Below are 12,273 nucleotides of genomic sequence, written 5' to 3' on the forward strand. Positions count from 1 at the left end.
CACATCATGTTATGAAGATGGCAATTGTATAATCATCATAAAATAGGTACATATGTGTGATAAGGTGTACACATAAACCAATTACGTTAACAAGTCGAATTATGTTTACATTTCAAGAAATTTGTTTGGGTACATTTCTTTGTTAAGGTGGTGACATTCTGAAAAATCACTTACATGACACCATGTTCTGTTTCTTATGTCTACATGTTCAGAAGTCTTTAGAGAATAACATAAATATATTTATCAGCTATGGTGGTAACATTTTAACAATAACTTACATGTTTAGAAATGATATCATGTTATTCTGAAATATAACAATTCTTTGGTTTATATTAAGAAACAAACCATAACATGTATGCTCAAATATGGTCACATGGTGATTTCTGAAGATTGTTGTCATATTAGTCAAAAAATGTAATACCGTTTCAATGGCGTTTGCTATTGCTTGGTCTTGGTCAGTGAAGATTGAGACAGGATGAACATCCTCACCCATGGACTAATTGAAAACATTGAACAACCACTCGAATTATTCTTCCCTCTCGTTCGACAGGAAAGCACAACCGAACATGACGTTCGACCAATGATTGTTAATACCAACAAACGCTCCACAAATAAGATTGTACCTGTTTGTGCGATACGTCGTATCAAATATTTTAACATCCCCGTACAGCAGATAGTCCTCTCTCATCATCGCATCCCTCTATAAAAGGTTACTTAATCTTCCTTTTTCGTCAAACTGAACACGGAAGAAGAACCCCGGTGTAACAGCCCTAAATTCTCACGACCAAAGCGGTAAAGAAAAGATGGAAAATTCACGGCTGTCACTCCACACTTAGCTAAAAATGCCAAGTGCAAGGTAAATACAGAGTCAACCTTTAAAAACAAAGTACATGTCTCAAAACTTTATCAAATAATTAAAACGTTGCAGCGGAAGACTTAAGTCTTACAAAATCTAAAACAATAAATAAAATTCAAATCCAGCGATATTATAAAATTATAAATAGATTAAGACGGAGTCTTTATTCAAAATCCTTCCACGCTCGTACTAATCCCCGGATCCAATATGCACCCATGCAGCATCTCAATTGTACCTATCAACTGTACCCAAAACATAAATAGGTACAGGTTCCAGTGAGGGGAACGACCCAAAACATAAGGACGTCAGCAAAGCTGAGTTTTAGAGAAACAATAAACAATGTTAAGCTTACAAAGATAAATTAATCAAACTTAAAACCAGAATAAGAATAAGAATGAAATAATATTCCGAAGCCAGCATTTCCAATAACAATTATCAAAACATAAAAAAAAAAAAAAAACTTTCACCACCTGTGTGCCAATGTCCAACCCTTGACACGGTCTAGAGGCACCACCTGTGCTTTGTGAGACTCTTAATAGTGCGCACCTCTCACATTTGGACAGCCAGTAAGATGGAACCGCCAAAGGAGAAAGTCTAACTACCTAGCGAGTGGGGGGCGGACAATCCCCACCCAAATGAACTCGGGCCAATTGTTAAATTTTCGGGACGAAATCCCAGGAGCGTCAAAGACGACCTTAAAACTTATTGTAATACTCCGTATTTGTGAGTCTTCGGGTACTCTATCGAGTAGGCCTTACTCTGTCGAGTAAGGGTAAGTTGCGTTTTAGAAAAGTTTCTGACCTGTTGGGTACTCGATCGAGTAACTAGGATACTCGATCGAGTAGTAAGGGTACTCGATCGAGTACCTTGGGTACTCGATCGAGTAGCCACATTTCTGGGAGTTTTTCTCGGGTTTTGTTAATTATGCGATTAAGATATATAACCTTCGTCGTCATTATTCTAAACACTTTTGCAAAACCTAATTTACTGTTAAAGAGAGAAAGCAAGTACGTTCTTAATCCTAATCGCATCGTTAGCAAATCCCGGAGTTTGGAAGGTCAGTTCTCATCGTTGATTATACCGTTGAGATCCTTGCGTCGAGGGTAAGATCTATGTACCCTTTTTGTTGTCTTTCCTTTGATTTGGTTAAACCCTAATATAGGGATTTGGGGGTTTTTGAGTAGTATGTGATTTGGTACTATTTGCATGTTGTATGATAGGAGGAGGTTTCGTAGAGGAAGCTTTTTTTTGATACAGAGAGACCGTCTGATAGTGTGCTTTCCAGGTAGGATTTCCTACTCAGTATTAGTCCCATAATGGGATATTGATTGATGTGTTGTATTTGGTTGTTTGATATAATAATTGTACTGTGTTTGTGGTTGTGATTGCTGTTGATGGTTCGCGAGGCGTGGCCTCGGCTGAGTGGGGTCACTTGCGGGAGTGACTTCACGCCCTAGTTTCGCCCTTCGTGGAACCCGCCACGGAAGGGGATGTGCACATTAATGGACAGGGTTATCGCTCATTATGAGGAGCGGGGATTTGGTGGGTACGGCAGTGCGGTCCCCCATCGCGGCGGGATCGGGTCGGTGGACGATCGGTGATTGAGATTATTGGAATTGGTGTGGTTGTGTGTGTGACAGATTAAGTCGTCTGTTTATCTCATTGTTGATATATATTGAGTTGTGTGATTAGTCTGACCGGTTGTTATTTTGTAAACTGCGGTGATCCATTCGGGGATGGTGAGCAGATATTGAGCGGTATGAGATGAGTCTTGGGATATTTTGGGATTGCCACGATATGATGATAGAAGTCTTCATTGTAGCTTAGTAGTTTCTTTACATTTCGATTAGAACGATGCTTGAATCAGTTTGAGATCATGTATTATACTTTTGGTTTTGGTTTCGAGATTGTAACCTTTAACTAAGTATTTCTATTTAAACGTTGTTTCTTTATTGTTTATTTGATTATCATTGCCTCGGGTAACCGAGATGGTAATACCTTCATACCTGAGTGGTCCTGGTAAGGCACTTGGAGTATGGGGGTGTTACAAATGGTATCAGAGCGACGATCCTGAAACCTGTAACCAATGAATTTAATGAATATAGGGAGTCAATTAAAATGAACCCGGGATAAAAGTTGTAGGGGCTAATGCAAAGGCTTGGGAGACGTCCTAAAGTCGCGAACTCGCCCTACAATTTTGAACCGGTCACCATGGGATATGAGTCGGGATCGCTATGTGTTTATCTTGTGAATTGTGTACTTATATGGTGATGTGTGGCATGAATCAGTGGATGTATGTATGTGGAGAATGGGGAATGTGTAGAAAAGATGGTGATGATGTGATTTCGTAAGCTATTGATTGAAAGTATGATAGTTGGTTTACAATGTTGTTTTGAATCGTAGGAAAAGTATATGAGAATGATGAATGATGTGGTAGAAAAAGGAAGTAGTTCATATGTGATGATATGTGATGAGTAATGATGTTGCAAGATGGATGATTCATAATGTGACATAATAATAACATGTGAATAGAATGTTGTGTTGTATACGTATATTTTGTTTGCATAGAGTTGTATGATAAGTTTATGTACTTGTCCACGATTGTTCATGTGTATATGTTGTAAGAAGTGTGTAGCTGTAATGGATGAATTGGTTGGAAGAGAATAGGTAAGTAATTGCATAAGAATATGAAATTCATGTGTGGAGCATGTTTATGTGGGTAATGGATTGTATAATGTTGCAATGTTAGTAACATGTGAATAGGGGATTTTATGTCGTATATTATGTTATTGTGTACGTAAAGTTATAAAATAAAAGCATGTGGGCAAATCGTGATTGACAAGTTAAATAATCTATGTGCATGATGAATATTATTGTTTGGCTTTTGAAAATAGTAACATATGATTATGAATACTGGTTTTATGAGTTTTGGACTGGTTTTGTTTGCTTGGTTGTTGTTTAAGCTGTTTGGAAGTAAAAATCAAATAGTTATGCCGTCTGATTACAACAAAGTTGTCTTTAAACTGTTATAACTTGAGATTCATAAATGATTTTAATGTGATTCCAATTGGAGGTGATAGCTTGTTCTTTTACGATTCTAACGATAGGTCACACGCCCAAAACGACCAAGAAATGAGTGAGTTATGACATTTTACTTAAAACTGGGAAGTCTTTGAGAAATGTGTAGGTACTCGATCGAGTAGCCTTGGTACTCGATCGAGTAGGGGGGAAACTCGATCGAGTACGTCAGTTACTCGATCGAGTGGCCCTGGTAATTTGTTTTACGTGCTTCTGATCTTCACCTACTCGATCGAGTAAGTCACTTACTCGATCGAGTGGCCTGTACTCGATCTAGTGACCCCTGTTTTGGATCATATGCTTATCTTTTGACTTCGTTGCATATTATGTTTAATTCAAAGGTGTTATTTTACGTCTTTATGCATTGTTTTACATGTATGTTGATCCTGATGCGTAAGTTACCCAATCTTATGGTGTGGTGAGTGGCACCGTGGTGAGTAGGAGTTCGGTGGGAGGACATGAGTTCTATGTGTTGTGATAGATAGTGGAAAAAGAAAAGGAAGATTGATATGGCTTAATTGAGGCATAGAGCATGTTTTGTGAGACGGGATGAGTGATATGATTGTGTGTTAAGTAATGTAAGAGTAAGTGAATGTGGGCAAAGAGTGATGTAAGTTTAAGGAACGTGAGAATGAAAAGATTGAAAGAAAGGATGTGGACAGTAGCAACCTGAGATGTATAACGAATTATGGAGGGAGATGGTTAGAAATAGTGTTAAGTAAGAATATATGTAATGAAAGGTCGTTTTAGAGGAATTGAGAAGAGAGGTATATAGTGAACTTAATGGAGACATGTCGCGATGTGGATTTGCAGATAGTGACTGAGTTTGGAAATTTGTGTTATCGAGAGACGAAACTAATGTGTGATTTCCTTGGACAATTAACGGTATAAAAAGAATTTTGATTTCTAGAGATGTAAAAAGGGAGATGTAATTGTTTGAACTTTAAACGTTGATTTTTTTTTTATGGACAAATTAGTGACAAGTGTGAGTAAGTGGAGTGATGAGAGGGGACTCATGGTAATAAAGAGTGAGATGATATCGATATGAAATAATGAGATTTGAGTTTTGGAGCGATGAGAAGGTAATTGGAGCACTAAAGGGTTAGGTAGAAGTAATAAGGAGTTGAGATATTAAAAGGAATTGTTGAGTATAAAGAGAAAAGAAGGATAAAAGTAAGCTGAGAAAAATGTTCACCGGAGTTATGTGATATAAAAGTAAGGAATCATCGGGATATATGATACTATCAAGAGTAATTGAGTAAATGGTTATACAGGAGCTTCGGAACAACAAGATTAGTCTTGAGTTTCGAGAAATTAAGGAAAGTAAGAAGTTGGTAGAATATCTGCAGGATATGAGATTTTGGTGGAGAGTTAGATGATGATACAATTAAGGATAGTATTGGGAATAATGTTGAGGTAATTTTGTTGATGGATTTGATGCTCATTATCGGGGATGATAACCAAAGATAGGGAAGAAACGGTGATTTTTAGAGATGAGTGTAAGAAGTTTGATGTACGAACGGTAGTGGTGTGGAGGCGTTGTCGCTAGTGGTTAAGGTTAATGATAAGTAGGAAAGATGGCAATTCTACAGAGGCTGATTTTGTAGAGATTGAATTGATAGGTATGGTTGTGAAGAAGTATAAAACATAGTCTTAGGAGGCGGTTTCTCATAGTGAGTGTTAGTTGTATAGTTATATATGGCAGAAGGTGCTGGATATGCGAATGGAATAATGTGATGAGGGGCTTGCAAGTTAAGCTCGGGCGACAGGTAACCTTTGTTGAGTGGTAACTTACGTGATCAGGATTGACTGGTTGGATGTGATTACGGGTCTGTGATATATAAATGTTTGTGTGAGGTTTTGACCTCACAAGACGTGGTATGGTGTGATTATCATAAAGTTGTTATTTGAATGTTCTGTAATGCATGTTGAGTACGCTGATCTAATTGAATGATATTCAAAAAGGTAATAATTTGAGTGATCTGGCATGACTGGCTATACTTGTATGTATTCATGATACATGTCAATCAGTGATATGGTAAGGGGATGATATTCACGAGGTTATTATCTGTTTAATTCATAAAATATGTTGTGTTATGATTTAGTAAAGTGGATTTGAGTAAGTTTTTCTTTTCCGAGAAGTTATTCGAGTCGGTATTTATGGGAGTTGATGATTGTGATGACTATCGATGTGGTTGTGGTGCCTCGGGTGGTGATCAGGGCACGATATTTAGTGTTGTGATGCGGGTATTTTCGCATCTGCGGTGTGGTCGTTGGTGGCGGTGTTGTGATGCCGTCACCGGTTGTGGTGGAGTAGGCGGGATGATTATGATTTGAGTTTGAAAGTACATACGATCATACATAGATTGTTGTTTTGTTTGATGTTGCTTCTGTGAGTTTCGTTTTTGTACGAGATAGACGAGTTGTTTTGTTATCGATGTTTCTTACGATTAAGTTTTGGAATGAGGGCGAGTATGATATGAAAGAGAGTTGTATATATTTTCGTTGTTGGCATGTTATAGTGACATTACATTTTATGGGACACAGTTGTCATAAGTTGTTACGGTACTTTTGGACCTTGTTTTAAGATGAGGCGTTAGACATAGTCATGGTAAGTGATTAGTGGAACATGTGTTATACTAATCTAGAAGCTGCACGTGGTTCATAATCAGTTTTTGGGACAGTTAGTGTAGGGTGTTGGGTATTAGTGTCATGTTAAGTTGTGTATGAGTTTTGCGGTAATGAAGGAAAGAACTTGAGGATCTAGTGTGAGTGTACGTAACGAGTGTGGATCGTGAGTTATGCTTTTGGGAGATAGGTGCTTTACATAGAGAGGTATGTTGTTTTGCGGTAATAATGGAGAGTTAGTATGGTGTTTTTGCTACGAGTTTTATGGTATAGGTTAGGTGGTGTGCCGAACAGTGAGGTATGAGGAATGTTTAAGTAAGAGAGCCTTGGATATATGCATGGCGAGTGTTTAGGTTATAGGTGGTTATCTTTGACATACGGTGGTGATGAGGATAATGAGACGATATAGCTAGGATTTAGTATTAGTGAGTTACGGGGACGTAACATTTATCTTAAGAGGAGTAGGATGCAATAAAAGAAAGTTTCATGGTGGTGCATGTTGTAATATAATTGGAAGTAGAGTGTTAGCGTAGCGTAAAGGAGGGATTTGTTTTGTGGATGATACTTATAAAAGGCCATGGCCGTGCTTGTAGTAGTGTGATGCTTCGGAGTGTGAGAATATTTTATATAGTGTTGTGGTTGGAGGATGATGTTATGAGTCCGAGTAAACTTCGAGGACGAAGTTCCTTTTAAGGGTGGTAGAATGTAACATTCCGTTTGATGTTATGGGTATTTTGATATTGGATTGGCTCTGGATGATATATTACGGAGCTAGTTGGTAGTGTATGGAGTTAGTGTTGAGAGAGATATAATGGAGTTGATACGATATCGTGAGCCATGTTGTGGAGGTAGGAATAGTTAGCGGAGTTGGTGTTACGAGTTCATGTTTGGATTGGAGTTTTGTTTAGAGTTCTTAGTCACGTTGTTGTGTCTTGATCGAGTTAGTATGTTTGTTTTTGAGTATGGGTTGAACTTCGGGGACGAAGTTCTTTTTAAGGAGGGAAGATTGTAATACTCCGTATTTGTGAGTCTTCGGGTACTCTACCGAGTAGGCCTTACTCTGTCGAGTAAGGGTAAGTTGCGTTTTAGAAAAGTTTCTGACCTGTTGGGTACTCGATCGAGTAACTAGGATACTCGATCGAGTAAGGGGGTACTCGATCGAATACCTTGGGTACTCGATCGAGTAGCCGGTTTACGGGGAGTTTTTCTCGGGTTTTGTTAATTATGCGATTAAGATATATAACCTTCGTCGTCATTATTCTAAACACTTTTGCAAAACCTAATTTACTGTTAAAGAGAGAAAGCAAGTACGTTCTTAATCCTAATCGCATCGTTAGCAAATCCCGGAGTTTGGAAGGTCAGTTCTCATCGTTGATTATACCGTTGAGATCCTTGCGTCGAGGGTAAGATCTATGTACCCTTTTTGTTGTCTTTCCTTTGATTTGGTTAAACCCTAATATAGGGATTTGGGGGTTTTTGAGTAGTATGTGATTTGGTAGCATTTGCATGTTGTATGATAGGAGGAGGTTTCGTAGAGGAAACTTTTTGATACGGAAAAGAGAGACCGTCGATAGTGTGCTTTCCGGGTAGGATTTCTACTCGATATTAGTCCCATAATGGGATATTGGTTGATGTGTTGTATTTGGTTGTTTGATATAATAATTGTATTGTGTTTGTGGTTGTGATTCTTTGTTGATGGTTCGCGAGGCGTGGCCTCTACCGAGTGGGGTCACTTGCGGGAGTGACTTCACGCCCTAGTTTCGCCCTTCGTGGAACCCGCCATGGAAGGGGATGTGCACATTAATGGATAGGGTTATCGCTCATTATGAGGAGCGGGGATTTGGTGGGTACGGTGGCGGTCCCCCATCGGCAGGATCGGTCCAGTGGACGATCGGTGATTGAGATTATTGGAATTGGTGTGGTTGTGTGTGTGTGATTTAAGTCGTCTGTTTATCTCATTGTTGATATATATTGAGTTGTGTGATTAGTCTCGACCCGGTTGTTGTTTTGTAAACTGCGGTGATCCATTCGGGGATGGTGAGCAGATATTGAGCAGTATGAGATGAGTCTTGGGATATTTGGGATTGCCACGATATGATGATAGAAGTCTTCATTTGTAGCTTAGTAGTTTCTTTACATTTCGATTAGAACGAAAGAAATGATCAGTTTGAGATCATGTATTATACTTTTGGTTTTGGTTTCGAGATTGTAACCTTTAACTAAGTATTTCTATTTAAACGTTGTTTCTTTATTGTTTATTTGATTATCATTGCCTCGGGTAACCGAGATGGTAATACCTTCATACCTGAGTGGTCCTGGTAAGGCACTTGGAGTATGGGGGTGTTACACTTATAGACCAGAAGAAACCAAATTTTTCCAAAGCGGCCTGAGCCGAAACCATTCCAATATGTGATATTCAAAATATAGAAATACGAGTAAAAATTCATCGGTGCCAAAGTATTATAAAAAAAAAAACAATTTAAAACTTAAATTTGAAAAGGGTAAAAGTCCTTACCTCTCGAGATGATCAATCCAAGCTACTTAGTCCAAAAATTCTTTTACTTCAAAACCACTAGCTACAAATATACAAATTACCCGATTACTACTATATAACAGGAAAATAACACCCAACTTACTATGTAGACTCAATATTACATAAAGAATACACTCCGTATCTCTTTCCTTGAATCAATACCCATGATGCTCAACTCTCAAATTGATACCAACTTGTAGCATGATTACTCTCACAAGCCTGGTATTTGTACACTAACAATACACCTGATTCCCCTTAACAAACCATCCGTACACAATCTTCATTCAAAGAGCATGACAACTTCACAATCATTAATTCTCCATAAGAGTAAGATCCTCGTCAACCTAATCTATTTAAATTTCCAAATCTTACACAATCCATCTCGTTAACAAGACTACTCAACAATAAGAAAAATATAATTACTATCAATTACTAAATAGCAACGTAAATTGAGCCCTCCTAACTTCTACTTATAATCAGTACACTCATAACACTCAATGTGTTGCGTCCGCGGTAGCATCCCCGGCGCATCGGCCGTGACAACACCAACAAGTAGTCTCTGATAAATTTCCCCAAAACCGCAACCAGGTCCGTCACAACAACCAGCATAGCAACAAAGACCAACAACATCCGACTACAACAACGAGTACGATCACAATTAACAAAACTCCCAAACGCACCCAACTGTTACAAATCCCAAACAAGTCAATTTTAAGTCAATTCTAATTCTCTGAAAAGACTTACCCCAAACCTGATATAAACTCATGCCACACATTAACAACCCAAAATTCATTATAATCTAGACTTTAGTTTAACAAATTGTAGAATGTTTCTAAACAGATAACGATTTACCAAACTGAGGAAAACGAACTTGAATAGAATACTTACAATTTATAAAAGAGGAAATAAGAGTAATGATCAGGAGTCGTGTAGGGTGTGCCGCGAATCAGTATGAATTGAAAGAGATAAAGGAAAGAAGAAGAGGATGGAGAGCGTTGTATGAATTAGAGAAAAAAACGGGGAAGTAGTGATTGACCCCATAATTTGTGCAATTGTAAAATTAACCCCATAACTTTCAAATAGAGTAATTTAGCCCCATAATTTACCTAATAAGTGAAATTAAACCTTTTATCAAAATCTCACGATAAATTCAATTTATCATATCAAAAAAGTAAAAATGGTTATGTTTTTATGAAAAATACAAAATAAAAGTTTACAAAAAATAAATTTAAAAAAAAAAAAGCATAAACAGATAAAAAAATAAAAATACTTTACGATAATCAAACAATTATTATTTTTATATAAAGTACATATTTTTCAACTTTTTTTACAAATTTTGTAAAAAAATTTCAATTGCAAAATATTTTGTTAGGTAGTTGTGTTAAAATCAAAAGTCGGAATAAAAGATTTTCATGACAAAAAATATAAACAATAAAATAAAAGGGTAAACCAATATTCAAAATACTCTATTTTTCAATATTTCAAAAAAATTCACAAAAAATTGTTAATTGTTTTTTTTTTCAAAAAATCATACCGAATTACATACGTATGTAAAAAAAAAATTGAAAAAATATTTTGCAATTGAAATTTTTTTACAAAAATTGCAAAAACAAGTTGAAAAATCTGTACTTTTTTTTTTTTTTTTTTTTTTGGTGCTAAAAAATCTATACTTTTGTAGATACCTCATTTCTGCATCTCCCGCCAACCACCCAGTGATGATTGGGTGGCGACTCCACAAATGCAAACGTTTGTTCCTAAACGCCCCCGTGCCCCCCCCCTCCCCCGTGTCCACAGCTTTATATTAAAATAATAAATTGTTTGATTTTTTTAAAGTATTTTTAATTTTTTTTATCTAATTTATGCTTTTTTTTTTGTATTTTCATAAAAACATAACCATTTTTACTGTTTTGATATGATAAATTGAATTTCTTGTGAGATTTTGATAAAGGGGTTTAATTTCACTTATTATGTAAGTTCTGGGGCCAAATTACTCCAATTGAAAGTTGTAGGGATTAATTTCACAATTGTACAAAGTTATGGGGGTCAATCACCACTTCCCCGTTTTTTTCTCTAATTCATACAAGGGTTTTAGTTGGGGAAAATAAGGTAACCCGGCTAGTAAGGTTTTGATCAAAATATTTTTACTATAATTGTTTTTTTTTTTTTTTTTGCTAAAGAGTCTTAAGTTGGATTTGAGTCAAATACGGAAATCCGTTTCCTCTAAAATAATATTTCACTTCCGAATAATTTAAACTGATATATTTATAAGTTTATTTCTAATAGTTATACGTAAAATTAAAATTTTCAACTTACTTCCCCAAACTAACTAAAAAAGAAATAACCCCATATAAATAATTCGGAAAAATCGGAAAAATAACGGGGTGTTACAGACTTCCCACTTAAAACAAAGCTTCGTCCTCAAAGCTTATATCCTTCATTACCCTTATGTGCCTTACCCTTACCAAAATTTGACATTTCCATTATCTCCTTATTCCACATGATACTACTAACTACAATACACCACAAACTTCTTGTCAACTCCACACTCTAAAGGTAAAGGAACCATTAAGAAAGTTAAGAACATGTTGGATGGTAAGAAAACAATTTCATTTTTTTTTTCTTTTTGCATGGAGCACAAATATATATTTCAACATTTTCAAATTTTTAGAAGTTCGCAAATAATTTCCACAAGTGTGCATTATAGACAAGCAAGCCACCAATGTGTGCGTTGCGCACAAACTAACCAACCATGTGTAATGTGCATAAATATAATCACTTTCAATGATAACCAACAGCCATTACCAACGCTACCAAGAGTGAAATTCCAAGCAAAGATGGTGCATCAAGCACAATATGCACAAATAGATATTAAAATCCAAGTTACCGGGATTGAGAACACGAGTGTCCATACAAGCAAGAATTTAGCCACGAAATTATAAATAACATGAAGTAACATGTGAACAACATATAGCCAATATTGTATTATAAACGAATGAAATAAATATCTAAATGACACAAAAGAGAGTAAGTTTGCATTTCTTAACCCCCTTAAAAGACAGCTTCGTCCACGAAGCGTAAAATTACTTTAAACAAAAGACGAGGATAATTGTCTTTCATACAAAATTCAACTCCCCAAGTAGTCTCATTTACAATAATATTATTCCACAAAAGTTGACCA

The 12,273-nt window shown here is 36.5% G+C and overlaps 1 long non-coding RNA gene across 1 annotated transcript; it reads right to left on the minus strand.

Moving 5' to 3' along the window:
- Window positions 1-793: 793 nt before the first annotated feature.
- Window positions 794-10,138, minus strand: LOC141615087 (uncharacterized). The gene is made up of 3 exons (XR_012529609.1): window positions 9,984-10,138; window positions 9,078-9,138; window positions 794-1,098 (listed from the first exon to the last, which is right to left on the minus strand). It is a non-coding gene; the product is annotated as an uncharacterized LOC141615087 (long non-coding RNA).
- Window positions 10,139-12,273: the final 2,135 nt, after the last annotated feature.

The sequence above is a fragment of the Silene latifolia genome, chromosome 11 (assembly GCF_048544455.1).
Source record: "Silene latifolia isolate original U9 population chromosome 11, ASM4854445v1, whole genome shotgun sequence".
Taxonomy (NCBI): domain Eukaryota; kingdom Viridiplantae; phylum Streptophyta; class Magnoliopsida; order Caryophyllales; family Caryophyllaceae; genus Silene; species Silene latifolia.